We start from the raw sequence: 17737 nt of genomic DNA, 5'->3' as shown, positions 1-17737 counted from the left end.
TCGATTGTTACAAAGCTCGCTTATTTGCTCAAGGTTTCAATCAAATTCCAAGTCTCGACTTCTCTCACACCATTAGCCATGCTATTAAAGCTTCAACGATGCGCATTATTCTTTCACTTGTTGTTCATCAAAATTCGCCCTTACATCAACTCGATGTTAATAATGCATTTCTTAATGGACATCTAAGTGAAACTATTTTCATGGAGCAACCACTGGGGTTCATTGATTCCTAGTTCCCGGATCATGTATGTCGTCTTAAGAAGGCTCTTTATGGCTTAAAACAAGCCCCACGCGCTTGGTTTCAACGATTGAGCTCATTTCTCACTCAAGTGGGTTTTACGTGTAACCATGTTGATCCTTCGTTATTCATGTTTAAACACAGTTCCTCCATTCTTTTTCTCCTTGTTTATGTTGATGACATAATTCTCACCGGGAATAACCAACACTCAATAGCAACCTTCATCCAACGCCTCCATCAGGAGTTTGCTATTAAAGACTTGGGTAAGCTGAGTTATTTCTTGGGTCTTGAGGTTCTGTACACTCCAGAAGTCCAGATGGCTTGTTTCTCACTCAAACTAAATATGCTTTGGATATTCTATCAAGAGTTGGTTTATTGGACGGCAAACCAGTACATATTCCACTTGCTATTTCTGAACCGCTTACTACTTCCGGCAACCCATTTCATGATCAAACTCTCTATCGGTCATTGGTTGGTACCTTACAATATCTTACAATCACTAGACCTGATCTCTTTTATGTTGTAAATTAGGTTAGCCAATTTCTTCATGCACCCACTATTGCTCACTTTCAAGCAGTCAAGCGAAATCTTTTCTATGTCAAGGGAACAGTTTCCTTTGGTCTAACTTACACACGGTCTCTTAATATTCCTCTTGTTGCCTACTCCGATGCCGACTGGCACGTTGTATTGAGACACGTCGTTCCATGTATGGATACTCTTGGTGGCAACATTGTCTCTTGGAGTCCCAAAAAGCAACCTACCGTGTCACGTTCTAGCTGTGAATCTGAGTATAAGGCAATGGCTAATACGGCGTCTGAAATGATATGGATCACTCATCTCTTACATGAGCTTCATATTCCTATCTCTCCAACGCCTTGTTTATACTCCGATAACAAAAGTGCTATCTTTCTAAGTCAGAATTTGGTTGCTCATAAACGTGCCAAACATATCGACATCGATTATCACTTTGTTAGAGAGTTGGTTACTTCTGGTAAGTTACTCACACGGTTCATGTAACGTCCACGTTTCCAGGCTAGGCATTATCATTGATGTAATAGTCTAGGTTAACCCTTGTAACTCTTTTTGAAGTATTAATGATGAAATATTTGAGTATTATGTGAATTATGTGCATTTGTGTGCTTATTACTTAATTATAAAGATATAATTGATAAAGAATAAAATAAGCGTCAAAATTAAAGTATGAGATAAGCCCGATATCTTTGCATAAAGTGGTAGTGGTCGAAACAAGTATTCCGGAGATATAAGGAATGCCAAAGTCCGAGTTATAACGAAGAAGTTATGATCTGTCGAAGTTTCGCGATAGAACCGGCACGACGCCGAATGACGTAAAATATGAATTTAAGATAGAGCGATATTTAGCCTTAGTGATATAAACAAAAGTCGTAGAGTTCGTTAAACCGAGAGTGTGCATGAAAAAAAAATGTCCAAATCTGACTTCGTATAAGGAAGTTATGATTTTCTGAAGTTTCGACTTGGCCGTATGCAGCCCGAGTACTCGATTTGAGATCGAGCAGTTTTTAGCCGAAACAATCTAAATGAGAATCGAAGATCTCGTTGTTAGTAGCGACACGATGAAAAGTTAAGCGAGAACGGACGTCGGACGAGGAAGTTATGAATTTATAACGAAGTTTTCCTGTCCGGGCCTACTAAAAATAAATAATAAAAAATAAAGTCAAAATTAGCCGACAAAGTCTAAACGAAAGTTGTAGAGCGTAGTCTCACCTTCGCGTGGATATAAAGAACGTCGAAAACGAAGTTCGTATGAGGAAGATATGAATTTTCGAAGTTTATTAAAATAATAAAAATATAAATTTATATATATATATATATATATATATATATATATATATATATATATATATATATATATATATACATATATATTTCGGATAATATCCGAAGAGGGGAGGAGTCACCGTTCCGATCCACACTACGCCCAGCGTAGTGTTGTACGCCCCGCATACAGCGAAGCATGACGCGCCTCGCACTCGAGTGATTTCGGATACGTAAGTCATGACGACCAAGGCAGTACGCCCCGCGTAACCTCGTACGCCTAGCGTATGTGCGAGGTTCGGCCTCCTATAAAAGGGATGCGAGGGTCCCGGGCATTCTTGCTCATTTCTTCACTTTTTCGTGCCGAAGCTCTGCATTTAAACCCCCGAAGCCATCCCAACACCCCGGATTTCATATCCAAGTTTAGAAGGAAGTTTTATGCTCCCGAGATCCCGAGAAGTGCGATTCCCGAGCCGAAGCTCTGCCCGCGAGGAGTCCGGTTTTTGTGAAGATCTTCCAGATCTGCCGAAGAATGCTACTTCTACAAGTCGTAGTGCTATCTGATCATCTTCTGATCAAGTGAGTGTGTAGTTACTTTCTTCTAACGCATAATTATGAAGTATTTTATATAAAATACGTGTTATGTGTATATTTTGTTGTTATATGTGTGAATGTATATTCACTTTCTTCTATCTCATAGATCTTATTTATTCTCTATGAAAATACGTGTTATGTGTGTGTGTCTCATCTGTTGTTTGGAATATGTATTGAATGAGAATGCTATACAGGTTTTAAACTATGTATAAAAATATATATTTTAATCTACTAATATGTCGGGTAGAACATGGGTAGATAATTGTGTGATAAACAGATGAGAGGCATCGATGTTGTTGCTGATTCAGTCATCTAGCGGAGTTTTAGATGACGACCACAGACTTTTCTAGAAAGTCATGTGGAACGCTAGCAGGTTCGCCACTTGTAGGTGTTAATGAACTTGGGTGTTCATTCGCTATACTCCATCCCCCTCATGGTTGCCTTATTTGACATATATTGCCGGGAAATTCCCGAAAGCATGTGTTGTCGCCCCGATGAAATATTCTAAGACTAGGTCCCTTGTGTTAGTTGTTTTAGGGACGTAAAGTGAGAATAACGGGAATGGGTAATTGGGTTATTGTTGGTTGGTGGAATTTAATATAATTTTTTATTGTGGGTTGAAAACTCTATATGCTCACCAGGCTCCCAAGCCTGACCCACTCAGTTTCTTTGTATTACAGGTAGTGGTGCCAGAGCATAAGTTGGATGACTTGTCAAGTTACTTTTGGATTATAGACCTGTTGTTGTAAATAACTTTTGTAAGGTCTGTATTGAAATGTTTATGCTTTTGGTCTGTTTATCGAAACATGACATCCTAAGTATTGTAATATAATGAAAAATACATTTCGTTAAGAAATGCTTTGGTAAATATTATTTTATCACGTTTTGTTTTTGGGAACAAATTCCGCAACTCTTTCAAATCAAAAAGATTTACTCTGAAATTATTTTAAAAGCATAAATGAAAATCGGTCTTTTCTGGCCGAGATTTTGGGGATGTCACAGTTCATTCCTATCACTCAAATGGTAGCCGGTCTGTTTACTAAGAGTCTTCCTCGACCGTTGTTTGAACGATTTCGATCCAAGCTATGTGTTGGACCTCCACCTTCCAGCTTGACGGGGGGTATTAACGATAAGCCTGCCATCTCAAAACCAAGATTATCAAGTCCTACTTGTTAGGCTATTTGTTGTATTTGAATTATGTTATCCTATATTTTGTAATCCATATATATATATATATATATATATATATATATATATATATATATATATATATATATATATATATATATATTGAAATATACTTTACTCCAGATCATTGGAGATTCAGATATCATTGTTTATACTTCCTTTTTGTAGATCGAAGGGACGGTACACCACTAGTACTATTAGGAACTCAATGGTAATGTTGACATATGAAATTCGTTATAAGATTCTCGATTTGGATGACCAGGGTACCAAGCCCTTGTCTTTAGGTATATGAGATTGAGTTAACGGCTTATGAGGTTAGGTTGTTTAGAAGCTGCGAGATAGAGTTTGATTAGCCTGGTGACAAATGGGTATTAAGGTTAACTCCTAGTAATTTTAAGACAAGTCCTAATTAAGGAACTTGGTATATTGCCCAAATAGGTTTGGTCAAATGGTTGAGTTGCTAGACAACACAAAGTACAGGGTAAAGCAAAAAATTAGTTTTCACTAAGTGGCCAAGTGAGTGCATGTGGATATTTATGAGTTTATAGTAAATGATTTTTCTAAGTATAAATGTTCGATGTTAAGTTTTTTATCACTTAAATGATTATGTTCTCAAGTTTGAGATTTAGCTGGAATGGCTAATAGTTTTAATATGAAAACTATAATAATGTACATTATGTTTATTGTTTACAAGGCATTGCTACTAGTTCTGTTATGAACGTTTTAGCATGTCATATGATTGATATGGTTGATAAGACAGTTGGTGTTATTATGTGTATAATGTGAATGAGCTTATTAGAAAGCTATAAATGAAAGGGTATTGAAATACATTATATATATGCTAGTGGTGTTAGACCGGGGGAGTGGGTTGCGGCCATTGCCGCACTTAAGTGCCACGCCTGCAGGAACCCCCCCCCCCCCCCCCCCCCCCAACCACCACGGTAAGGGTGCGGTAGGAGGTGCATTGCGGCCATAGAAGGGAGCACTCATTGGATGATTGCGATTGGATGACTTTCTTATCCTTTGGAACACAACCAATGAAATTTTTTTATTTATTAAAAAAAACCGCAAGTGTGACATCACTTCTTGGGTGTGGTATGAAACCACATTTTTGTGGTAAATGGTGAGGTGACACCTACGTAACAATAAATGGAGTACAACTTTTGTGACGCCACTCTCTCCAGTCTTATATTATTATACCGTAAGTTCTGGTTGATAAAAATAAATTCAATATCAAGTGTCATTGATTGGCTATCAAGATGTTGATTCTCAACAATAGAAGTATTCAAAATATGTATATATCATAATTATCAAAATAATGTAACTATTATAATTAATATAAAAGCTATACAATTCATAATTTTTTATCTTAGTTATTTTGTTCATAAATTTACTTCTTATGTGAAATATATATTCTGTAACATAAAATAGGATTTTTATATTTCCAAAGCATATTTTTAAAAGAATTAATTCGTATTCTTTTCCCATTTCTCTACTAAAGATCCTTCTATAAACAAATGATCTCAAATACAAATTAGGAACAATTCAACTCATAATATGTAGATTATGTATATGTCTATAAAAAGAAGGGTCATATAAAAGAAACGTGCTAAAAACAAAGATGCCAAGGGAATTCAATTAACATATTGAAGTTTATGGGGTTTGTGTGAGGTGTCTTTTGAGGACCTATAACCCTATTCGTTGATTCTTGTATACCCATTTCAAGTGTAATAACACTATTCCTATTATCCTATGTATAAAATATATACCGTTGTCTAACAGATGGCAACATGATTTAACAAGAACCAATCCTATATTAAATAGATAATTGAACTTGTCTCTAAGCAACTTTCCAAGGGCTATAAGGTAACATAGGCTTGGAAAATATTCTCTTAAGCTATTTGATAATCTGTTTGTGAAATCATTCAGAATTTACTTCCAAATGATACATCAAGGTTTGAATCATTATGCATTAACTGGTTCAATTGTTCAAACTAACCCTAAATAATAATTATAATATTTTCGAATTCATTGTAGTAGGTAGAGTGGGTGGGGGTGTGGTGTGAATGAGTGCGTTTATATTTTAGAAATCTTTTTTGGGATTGAAAAGCATAGAAAGTTTTACAAATTATTTGTAATTTTGGGAAATGAAAAATTTTGGCTGCGAGAAAAAATGTAATAGAAAATATTAAAAACAAATGTTTTTTCAAAATTTAAATTTTTTCGGCAACAAGCTATTTTCACAACAAAATGCACTTTAAACACTGATTTATTTTACCAGTTATACAACATATAGATATAAAAAATAACCTTTTATAACAAAGTAAAGGTGACTACATAAATGGTAAAGACAATCATTGTGTTGAATATCTTTGGTAAAACAATGAAAGTTTGTTGTAGAATTAAGAGGGTGTTTGGATAGGGAAAAAAATAGAATTTATAGCTTATTTATTATCATTGTGGGGATAAGTTAAATAAGCTAATTTTAATATCAATACTATGATACTTTAGAACTAGAAATTAAAAATAAAAACACTAAACTTTGTTGCCATTTACAGTACCATTTTAATGGTTTTACTTTTTACGGAATATAAAAAATTTACGTTTTTTATTTGATAACAAAATTACAACGTATTCAACAAGATTGTTTTGTCATTTGTGTAACAAAAATAAGAGGAAAAGTAGAGATAGGGAATAAATGTATTATAGCAACCAGCAAGATCCGTGTCTTGAGAAAAGCAAGGAATATTTTGTCTATAAACTTTGATTTGTAGCTCAATTAATAATTATAAAGAAATATTATATGGCATCAAAATATGAATGATTAGGGCGTCAATTTTTGACATAACTTGTGACATGATATGAGCCCGACACAAAAACAAATGTGTTTGGATTGAAATTTCTAGTCTGCCAACTAGTCAACCCGTTAAGTAAATGGGTTAGTATTTGGTTTCGTTGGTCAAATCGTCAATCCGTATGATTTTTTTCTTTTTTTCTTTTTAAAGGGTATTACCATTTTAAAACAGACTCTCTCGGAGATGGTTCACTATTTTGTTAAGACACTGAGACATCTTTCCTTGCATATGCAAGCGATGTTGCATAACCTCCTAATGGCCCCCTTAAAATGAGCCTGAGAAGATTTAAACTCAGGACCCCCTATAGGAAAATTCACCGCATAATATATTAGATTTAAGATATGTGACTATGTTTATTAGCTTATACGTGTTGTGTGCCTTAAATCAAACCAGTTTGTACTATTATGTAAACAATAGTTCGGTTCATGGGTCAACCCACAAACACGTCACTCGTGAACCTGAATCTGACCCACAAACCTGTGAATCCGTATAATTAAACAGGTTAGACGGATCATTTTAATTAAACGAGTTAGACGGATCATTATAATTAAATGAGTTAGACGGGTCATGTTCGACGGAGAACTCGTTTGGAACAAATAAAAACGAAATTTATAAAAAGAAACTATATAAGTGTAACGTTCTGCTTTTTAGAATAAAATTTTCACTTTTAAAATAGAATAAACACTCATTTTCGTAAAAAAATATATTTTTAATGTAAAATCATTTGTTCATAAACTGTAATCTAAAATCAGAGTTATAGAGAAAAGCATCGCGGAATCTCAAATCATAATATTGTTGATGTGTGTACAATCTCGTCGTTGCCTTCCCATGACTTGATGAAGTACCTGAAAATATTTAATCCACAACTGTAAGTCAAAGCTTAGTGATTTCCTCAAAATACCACACACAACAATATACATACAACCCATACAAGCAAGGCTCTCGGCGCTAAAACCGATACGCTTGAACAACATCAAGTATCTAGGTTCATAACACCTTAGTTGATCTTGCTATCAACTTGCCCTTTGTGAGTGTCTAGACTCTCAACACTTAATGTTGATCTTGTCATCAACTTACCCCTCGGCCTTCAACATAAATTTGGTCCGCCCGCACCTTGGCCTTTGTCACAACTAGCATTTTTTTTTCTTGTTAGGAAATTATGTATTCATGTAATCAACTCTTGCCTAAGTTGTAATCTAAGTTGATGTCATGCACTATGCTCATTCAAAATCAACCATTTGAACAAAAATTCCCGAGTGAAGTTCAAAACCTAATTCAATACATCTCATATACTCAACTATGGGTTTGAAACCCTAATATCCTGGTTCAGACTCAGAATGGACCAGGATCCTCTTGTTGGGCCTTTATGGGCCGTGAACAACTCACTTGAACAATGTTGGGTTGTAAACCCCATTCCTTCACCACCTTTGGGCTGTAAGACCATAAGAAGGGCCCAATAGGCCGAGAACCTTCATATTAGGCCTAAAATTTCGAATATGCTCAATATAGGCCCAAACACTTCTTTCTCCTTTCCTTCCTCCTCATTCACGGCCCACACACAAAGAAAAAAATAAAAAAATAAACAAAGGAGTGGATAAATGGCTTTACACCTCAACATTACAAGATGGATCTCCATTCAAGAATACAACATATATCTAGGATTGTCTCATGTACCCATGCAACCATCACATCTCACTTCTCTCTTCTCTCTTTCTTCTTCTTATTCTCGGCCAAAGTCCCCTTCACTCACCACTCTCCATTTTAAACTTTCAACACCACACAGCTCCTCTCAAAGCCATCTAAGGTTCACTCATTTTCATCCCTCAAAAATTCGCGAAGTAGGGTGTGTTCACCAAGGTTTTCTTCAAAGATCATCACTCATTTGGTAAGTTATTTCACTATTAAGTTGAATAAATCCGTCTTATGTTTAGATCCTCCTCAAAACATCACAAATCTCGTGTTTACACTCATAGAATCATCATATTTTTCGAGGATCCTCTCAAGAAGCTTGTTAGGGCCGAAATCCTTCCCATTCGTCATCAAAAACCGAAACCTTCAAACCAATGTTAGTTCATACCCCCTATTTTCGGTTTTTACTATGTTTTAGGGGAGAATACAAGTTGGTTTGTGTAGATTTATGTGTATATGCATGATTTTGTGTGTTTTTCATTATATAAGTGTGATTATGTGTTATAAACACCATAAACTTGAAGATATGCTAAAATATGATGACATTTGTAGAGCATAACTGTAACAGCCCGGAATCTCAGGTATTATTAAATTATGTTTTTGGGGGTGATTTAAGAGGGGGCTCGGCGAGTTGGAGCCTAGACTCGCCGAGTAGGATCGCAGACTTGGTCGCGGGTTCGCGACTGGACTCGACGAGTCCAGATATGGACTCGGCGAGTCGACGCTGTTCAGCAGAAACCCTAACCGCTCGGTTTTGGATCGTATATAACGCCTCTTAGGCCGTCATTGTCCGTCTTTTGGTCGATTGAGAAGAACCCTAATCGTTGTGGACGTCTAGAGCAGGAGAGAAAGCTATTGGAACTTGGAGGAACTTGTTAGGCAAGAAGAAGAAGAATTTGGCCAAAGGAATATCAAGGAGGATCGAGTCCTGAGGTTTGGGGGACACAGAGAGTGCGTTTTCAGGTAATACTCGGACCATTTCTGTTATTTTGATGTGTATACGAATCTAGCGTTTATGAAACCCACTTAGTGATTAGATGGGTTATTATGTTATTACCCAGACGTTTATAACCCAGTAATAAGATGTTTAGAAGTCCAGAAAGTCCCATGATTGTATATCTCGGGACCATACGTAATTTAGGAAGCAGTTGCTCGTCTGCATGGCATGGACTCGCCGAGTTGTTCTTCAGACTCGGCGAGTAGCTTGAAGATTTACTGGGACTCGCCGAGTTGTTCTTCAGACTCGGCGAGTGGAGTCGGGGTGGCCCCGCGATTCTTCCAGGAGTAACTCGTCGGGTCGAGGAGGATACTCGACGAGTAGATAGGGAATCTCAGAGAGTTGGAGGACGTTTAGACTCGCCGAGTCGCCATGGCACTCGCCGAGTCCGGTCGAGTTGACCGTTGACCGTTGACCAGAGTTGACCTAAGTCTGACTTCTTAGGGATAGTCACACTTAGAAGATATAAGTGTTAATGAGATATGTGATGTTATAGGGAGGTTGTAGCTCGTTGGATTGTGCACGAGTCATTTCGGGATTTGCTAGCTTTCAGCTTTTACGAGGTGAGTCTTCTCACTATACTGTACCCGGAAGGGTTTGACTGTGTGACCGGAAGGTCGGATATGATATGTGATATGTATGCTATATGTGGTAAGTTATTTGTTATATGTGTGCTATGTATGTTATGTGGGCCGGAAGGCAATATGTTATGGGCCGGAAGGCGATTATGTTATGGGCCGGAAGGCGTTGTATTGAGGACCGGAAGGTCAGGGCCTGGAAAGGCGTATGTGCGTAAGTGTATATTGGGGGACTCACTAAGCATTTATGCTTACAGTGGTTATGTATGTGTTTCAGGTACCAGCGAGGACCGTGGGAAGGCGCCGGCGTGATCGATACACACTGAAGATTGTTTTATGATCTTGGGGTTTAGACTATTTGTACCTGACATAATACTTAAAATTATTTATGCCTTGTTTTGAATGGAAATACCTTATTTTTAAAAATGAAAAAATTTGTTTGAAAATTTGAGTTGTTACAATAACACTTCTTACAACTTATTATGCAAAGAAAAGGTTTTAAACACTTCAAAGTTACTTAAAACTAAGAAAATTGCATAAGAGGGACAAAAATGACAAAATAACCAAAAATGAGGTATTTTTATGTAGCTCACGGTTATAAGGGACCAAAAAGGATTTATTATGATAAATATGAATCTTTATGGTATTTGTGATTTTAAAAGGGCTAAAAGCGTAAATTTTCACAAATGGATCCCATCTTGGGCTTTCACAGCTTTTGGGCTAAAATTGCAAAATTTTGGACTTTTGTGGGCTTAAGTGTCATTTTAAACAAAGTTGTGCCAAAAATGTAAATTTTCGATAAAAGGGCTGAAAATGTAAATTTATTAAAACTCGGGCTAAAAAGATAAATTTATTTATAAATGGGTCGAGAATGCACATTTCCATAAACTTAAGCCAAAATGATATTTTTGACAAAAGAGGGTTAAAAATGTTATTTTTACTTAAAACTAACCTTAAATGTAAACCTTTGGTCCTAAAGGACTTAAAGTGTCTTTTTTATCAAAAATATGCCTAAATTGTAAATTTTCGGTTTTAAAGACCAAAAATGTCTTTTTACAAAAGTGGGTCTTTTTATGTCATTTTGGTAAACAGTGAAGCTTATACAACAATGTAACAACCCACAAATCAATTATGTCCTTTATATTTTTATTGGGCCCGAAATATAATTTACATGCTTAGTGGGCCTTAGTTGTCCACTTACATGTTTATTGGGCCTGGAATATACCTTATACTTTTATTGGGCCTGGGATAAAAATTACATGCTTAGTGGGCCTTAGTTGTCCACTTACATGTTTATTGGGCCTGTAATATACCTTTCATGTTTATTCGCGTAAGTTCGATTAAGGATCTAGTGAGACGTTTCAGTTGACACCTATTGAGTGTACAATCGTAGCCTGTAGTTATAACCAGAGTCTCCTAGAGGGAGAGCGAGAGTTTGTGTATAGATCTATACGGGGGTGACACCCTACACCTGAGATGTTCGCTACAGTCAGACTAGGCTAGTCTAGGGTGACAAACCCTACCTTAAACAAGTCAGCGTCTAATAGACGTCATGACAGGCGAAATTGTCAATATTAAGTATGGTTATAACGACTCACTTAGAGGAATTAACACGATTATAAAATTTACGGGAAACATTCTTTTGTGGAAAACACTATAACCTACAGGCACTGGTACTCAACCTCGGGTGTTGAGTTTCCAACATTCTCATAAACAGACAACATCGGGTTGTCTAGGATCATTCTCTTTATACTCTCACAAATAATAAGACACATGCATTAATACAAGATCGAACACAAACATTTCAAACTGTTTTTTAGAAAATATTAGAATTTCTGGTGTTTACAAAGCAATACAAAATATTTTACTCAAACATTCTTATGAACTCACCAACATTTTTATGTTGACCTTTTCAAATTAACTTGTATTCTCAGGAAATCGTTGAGCAGGTTGGTCGGTAAGAATACTTGGATATTTTGCCATGTTTTGTTTTCATCATACTTTGGATATTTTGGCATGTAATATTGAAATACAGTATTTGATGTAAACCAATGACAGTTGTAATATTACATGTGTGATGATGATGATGTTTGGTTTCAATTATATACACTGTGATGATATTACGAAAGTGAAGTCACCCAAGCCCCCGAACGTTTCCGTCGTCTAGTTCGGGGGTGTGACAACCTTTCTCACAAAGATGGAATGTAACGACCTGAAATTTTCTACACAAATGTTCGGGGAATTATCAGAGTTTTCTATAAAAATGTGGAATCTACTCAATTGAAAATTTTTTACACCCCATGATATCTCGGGTTTACAATGAACCATAACCATAAAATAAGCAACAAGGAAAATGCAAAGAAATAAATGTACTTCTAGTTTATTCTTTGTGCTCATATCTTCTCTTATATGGCGGCTACTACTTGAACCTGCAAAACATGAAAAATCTACAACATCATACCACAAGTCTAGTGAGTTATATCATACTCTGCTTTCATGTCATCATACTCTACTTCTATTTTTTTTTCTTTTCATACTCTACATTTTGTTCTCTTCTTCTCATACTCTACAATTCTACACTTTCTTTCTGTAACGCCTGTGTTTTCGGGCTTGCCGTTTTTAGCAATATAATAGTCTAGGTTAACCTTTGTAACCCGTTTTGAAATAATAAGAATGTACAATTTGAGTATTATGTGTTTTGTGCTTAATTGCTTAATTATGTGGTCTGATTAATTAAGAATAAAAATAAGCGTCAAAATTTAAGTGTAAAATGAACTTAATATCTTTGGTTAATGTTGTAGTAGTCGAAACGAGGTTTCCGAATATATATAGAACGCCCAAATCTGACTTCGTATGAGGAAGTTATGATTTATCGAAGTTCCGGCTTAGCGGTATACAGCCTGAAATACTCGATTTGAGATCGAGCAGTTGTTAGCCGAAGCAATCTAAATGAGAATCGAAGATCTCATTGTTGGTATCGAAGCGATAAAAAGTTAGGCGAGAGCGGACATCAAACGAAGAAGTTATGAATTTATAACGAAAGTTTCTGTCGCGGCCTATTAAAAATAATTAATAAAAATAAAGTCAAAATTAGCCGACGGAGTCTAAACGAAAGTCATAGAGCATGGTCTCACCTTCGCGTGGATATAAAGAACGTCGAAAACGGAGTTCGTATGAAGAAGTTATGAATTTCCGAAGTTTATTAATCATTTTGTATTTATTTTTAAATCAAAATCGGAGGTATTATCCGAAGCCGAGTCACCCGTCTGATCCGGAGTACGCCCCGCGTACGAGGTTACGCTATCGCGTAACTCCGATAGTGTCGACACTTCGGATGACGCATGCAATGACGATTTCGGACGCGTACGCGCTGCGTACGCCTGTACGCCCCGCGTACTCCGAGGTTCCAGCCTCTATATAAAGGATCCGAAGGCAGCCTCATTTCTTGTTCATTTTCTTCTCTTCTCTCTAGTCTTTTGCATTGTTTTTCGTGCCGAAGCTACCCCGAAGCCCCGGTATCATACTCTAGCCCCGAGGCAAGTCCCGAGATCCCGAAGATCCCGAGAAGCGCGGTTCCCGAGTCGAAGCTCTGCCCGCGAGAAGTTCGATTTTCGAGGAGATCTTCCAGATCTGCTGTGGATTACTACTTCTATAAGTCGTAGTGCTGTCGGATCATCTTCTGATCAAGTGAGTGTGTAGTTATTTCTTCTAATACAATAATACGAAGTATTTTATATAAAAATACGTGCTATGTGTATATATTTGGTTGTGTTATGTGTGAATGAGTATTCACTCTCTTCTATCTTACAGATCTGCTTATTTCTTTATGAGATATGTGTTATGTGTGTGTGTGCCTCATCTGTTATGTGATATATGTGTTGATTAAAGCATGCTATACAGGTTTTCTTTAAACTACGTATGAAAATATATATTTTATCTACTAATATGTTGGGTAGAACATGGGTAGATAGTTGGTGTGTAATAAACAGATGAGAGGCCTCGATGTTGTTGTTGTTGTTGATCTAGTTATTCAGCGGAGTATGGATAACGACCACGGACTCTTTCTAGACAGTCCAGTGGAACGCTAGCAGGTTCATAACCTGTAGGTGTTGTGAACGATGTGTTCACCGGTGTACTCTATCCCCCTCATGGTTGCCTTTAGGATATCTATTGTTGAGGAAACCCCTTCGCAATGATGTCCGTCCCGATGAAAATCCTAGATTAGGTCCCTTGAGATAGTTGTTTTAGGGACGTAAAGTGAGGATAACGGGAATGGGTAATCGGGATAGTGATTGGTTGGTGAAATTAAATATAACTTATTTATTGTGGGTTGAAAACCCTATATGCTCACCAGGCTCCCAAGCCTGACCCACTCAGTTTTATTTGTATTACAGGAAGTGGCACAAGGGCGTAAGATGGATGGATCATCTTGTTGTTTTGTTTACAAGTCTGTATATGTATATATTTGTTGAATGACTTGTAATGTTTATCGTTTATGCTTTATGGTCTGTATCGGAACATGACATCCCGAGTTTTGATTATATAATGAAATGCATCTCTTGATGAAATGCTTTGATAAATATTATTTTATCATGTTTTGTTTTGGGAACAAATTCCGCAACTCTTTCAAATCAAAAGGATTTACTCTGAAAATATTTAAAAGCAGAAATGAAAATCGGTCTTTTCTGGCCGAGATTTTGGGGATGTCACAGTTGGTATCAGAGCATTAGTTTAAGCGAACTAGGAATTTGTAGGATTTCTAGACTTAAACTTAGAATGCTAAATGGAATGATGAGATGTGTGTCTGTTGGATTTTAGACACGAGCACTAGTTTATTTTAGGAAAGTTGCCTAAAATGCTTTTATGTGCTAAATGTTATATGTTGCCATATATGATATTACTTGTTCGGATCTACGGTTTGTTGCCAACCGGATCTGAAGGTTTATGTGTTTAGGATTCTAAGCGTATGTATACGATATTAGAACTAGCATGTAATCGTTTCGGAGTAATAAGGATGATTTGAATACCTATCGTGAATGAGGATCTAATTTCACATTATTCGGTGTGTAGATCAAAAATGGTGAGAACGAGGAGTGGCGTTGGAAACGCAGATGAAAACAGGAATCAACCGCCAGTGATTGAGCAAATACCTGTTGTAGCAGCAGCACCAGAACCAATAACAATGGCTGCGGTGCAAGCCATGATTCGGGCTATGCTAGCCGAACAAAGGGAGGAGATGCGACAAATGTTGCATAATAATAGGGATGAACCTGTCATACCTATTGAGGAACCGGAAATGATTCCCGAGCAATCGGAGGAAGGGAACAATAGTCGCATGGTGAGTCAAGTTGGGACTCAAGAGGAACGAAGGAACAATCCAGAAAGGAGAAACAACAAGGATGGGCGTATGTACAAGAATTTCTTGGGCGCCAAACCGCCAAGTCTTTCTGGGAGCCCAAAGCCTGTTGAGATAATGGATTGGATCTCCGAAATGGAGATGGTATTTGAAAGTTGCGACTGTAGCAACAAACAGAAGACCGTATTTGCGGTTAGACAACTGAAGACTGGAGTCTTGAGTTGGTGGAAGTTGTTGGCAGATACTATGCCACAAGGAGAAGCCCTGAAAATGTCATGGGAGGAGTTCTTGGAACAGTTAAGGGTGCAGTATTGTTCGGAGATAGATCTGATTGATCTGAACAATGAGTTTCAAAACTTAAAGAAGGGGAAGATGAGCATAGATGACTATGCTACTGCATTTACTGAGAAGATGAAGTTGTTTCCGTACCTAGTGCCGACGGAACTCTCCAAGATTGAGAGGTTTGCTAACGGACTGCCTGCTGACTTTGGTCTGACAGTCAAAATGGCAACCACTCTGAAAACGGCTGTTCGTGCAGCTAAGAATGTGGAGGCCCAGCAGAAGGAAAGGGGTCTGGAAAGAATAGATGTTGGAGAAAAAAGGAAGTTCGATGGAACTTCAGGGTCCAACAAGAAAAACAAGTTCTCGAAGTCTGGTTCGAGGGGAGGTGGAGGTGAAGCGAAATGGTGCGACAAATGTAAGAAGAAGCATCATGGAAGATGTGAGGTGGCAAACACATGCTACAAGTGTGGAAAGCCAGGGCACTATGCCAATGAGTGTACCCTCACAAAGAAAGTTTGCTATGGTTGTGGTGAGGAGGGTCATATGTCGAGAGACTGCCCGAAAAAGAAGGAGGCAGCTAGACCCAACATTCCGCCAAAGCCAAAGGCGAGAGCATTCCAGATGACACTGGAAGCTGCTAAAGATGAAGCTGATGTCGCTTCAGGTACCTTTCTCGTTAACGAATTGCCTGCCCAAATTTTATTTGATTCTGGAGCCAACTACTCCTTTATATCGCATGAATTTGGTAGAAAGCTAGCTTTGCCTGTTGATAGACTAGATAATGCCTTATTAGTCGAAGTTGCTAGTGGCAAGTTTGTACCTGTTAGCTATCGCATGAAAAACATCTTAATTGATCTGAATGGGAATAAGTTCCACGAGGAATTATTGCCTATCGAACTAAATGGTTTCGACATCGTGTTGGGAATGGATTGGCTTAGCGTCAATGATGCCGAAATTTTATGCAAGAAAAAGATAGTTAAAGTAAACCCGCCTGGGAAAGATTCGTTTATGGTGTATGGAGATAAATGCAGAGTGAATTCTGGAATCATTTCATTGATGAAAGCCAGAAAATGTTTGACCAAGGGGTGTACATCGTTTTTAGCATTCGTGATTGATGCTAAGAAGGAAAAGAAGGTGATGCAGAATATTCCAGTGGTGTGTGATTATCCGGAAGTATTTCCCGAAGATCTTCCTGGATTACCGCCTGATCGACAAGTGGAATTCCGTATTGACTTGTTGCCAGGAACAACGCCAATTGCGAAAGCACCTTATCGATTAGCACCGACGGAGATGAAGGAGCTAATGATGCAACTTCAGGAGTTATTGGACAACGGTTTCATTAGACCTAGTTCATCGCCCTGGGGAGCTCCGGTGTTATTTGTAAAGAAGAAAGATGGAAGTATGAGAATGTGCATTGATTACAGAGAGCTGAACAAGGCAACAATAAAGAATAGGTATCCGTTGCCGAGGATCGATGACCTGTTCGATCAATTGCAAGGTTCGAGCTATTTCTCGAAGATCGATCTTAGGTCAGGATATCATCAGCTAAAAGTAAGAGAGCAAGATATCGAGAAGACTGCATTCAGAACTAGATATGGACACTACGAGTTCTTGGTTATGTCGTTTGGACTAACCAATGCTCCAGCAGCGTTCATGGATTTGATGAATAGGGTTTGTAACCCGTTCCTTGATAAATCTGTGATAGTGTTCATAGACGACATTCTGATTTACTCGAAAAGCCAGGAGGAGCATGGCAGACACTTGCGAGAAGTGTTGGAAGTCTTGAAGAAGGAGAAGCTGTATGCTAAGTTCTCCAAATGTGATTTTTGGATTCGTGAAGTCCAATTCTTGGGTCACGTGGTCAACCAAGAAGGGATAATGGTTGATCCAGCGAAGATCGAAGCTGTGACGAAGTGGGAACGTCCGAAAAGTCCCACGGAAATTCGAAGCTTTTTAGGATTAGCCGGATATTACCGAAGGTTTATCCAAGGCTTTTCTTCGATCGCTAGTCCATTGTCAGCTTTGACCCACAAAGGAGCTACTTATGCTTGGGGTGAGAAGCATCAGGAAGCATTTGAGAAGCTAAAGAAGAAGCTATGCGAGGCACCGATACTTTCTCTACCCGATGGAGTTGAAGACTTCGCTGTCTATAGTGATGCGTCTGGT

This window comes from Lactuca sativa, chromosome 6 (genome assembly GCF_002870075.4).
Source record: "Lactuca sativa cultivar Salinas chromosome 6, Lsat_Salinas_v11, whole genome shotgun sequence".
NCBI classification, from domain to species: Eukaryota; Viridiplantae; Streptophyta; class Magnoliopsida; order Asterales; family Asteraceae; genus Lactuca; species Lactuca sativa.
The sequence above is the reverse complement of the archived record's forward strand: the minus strand, read 5'-3'. Positions refer to the sequence as shown.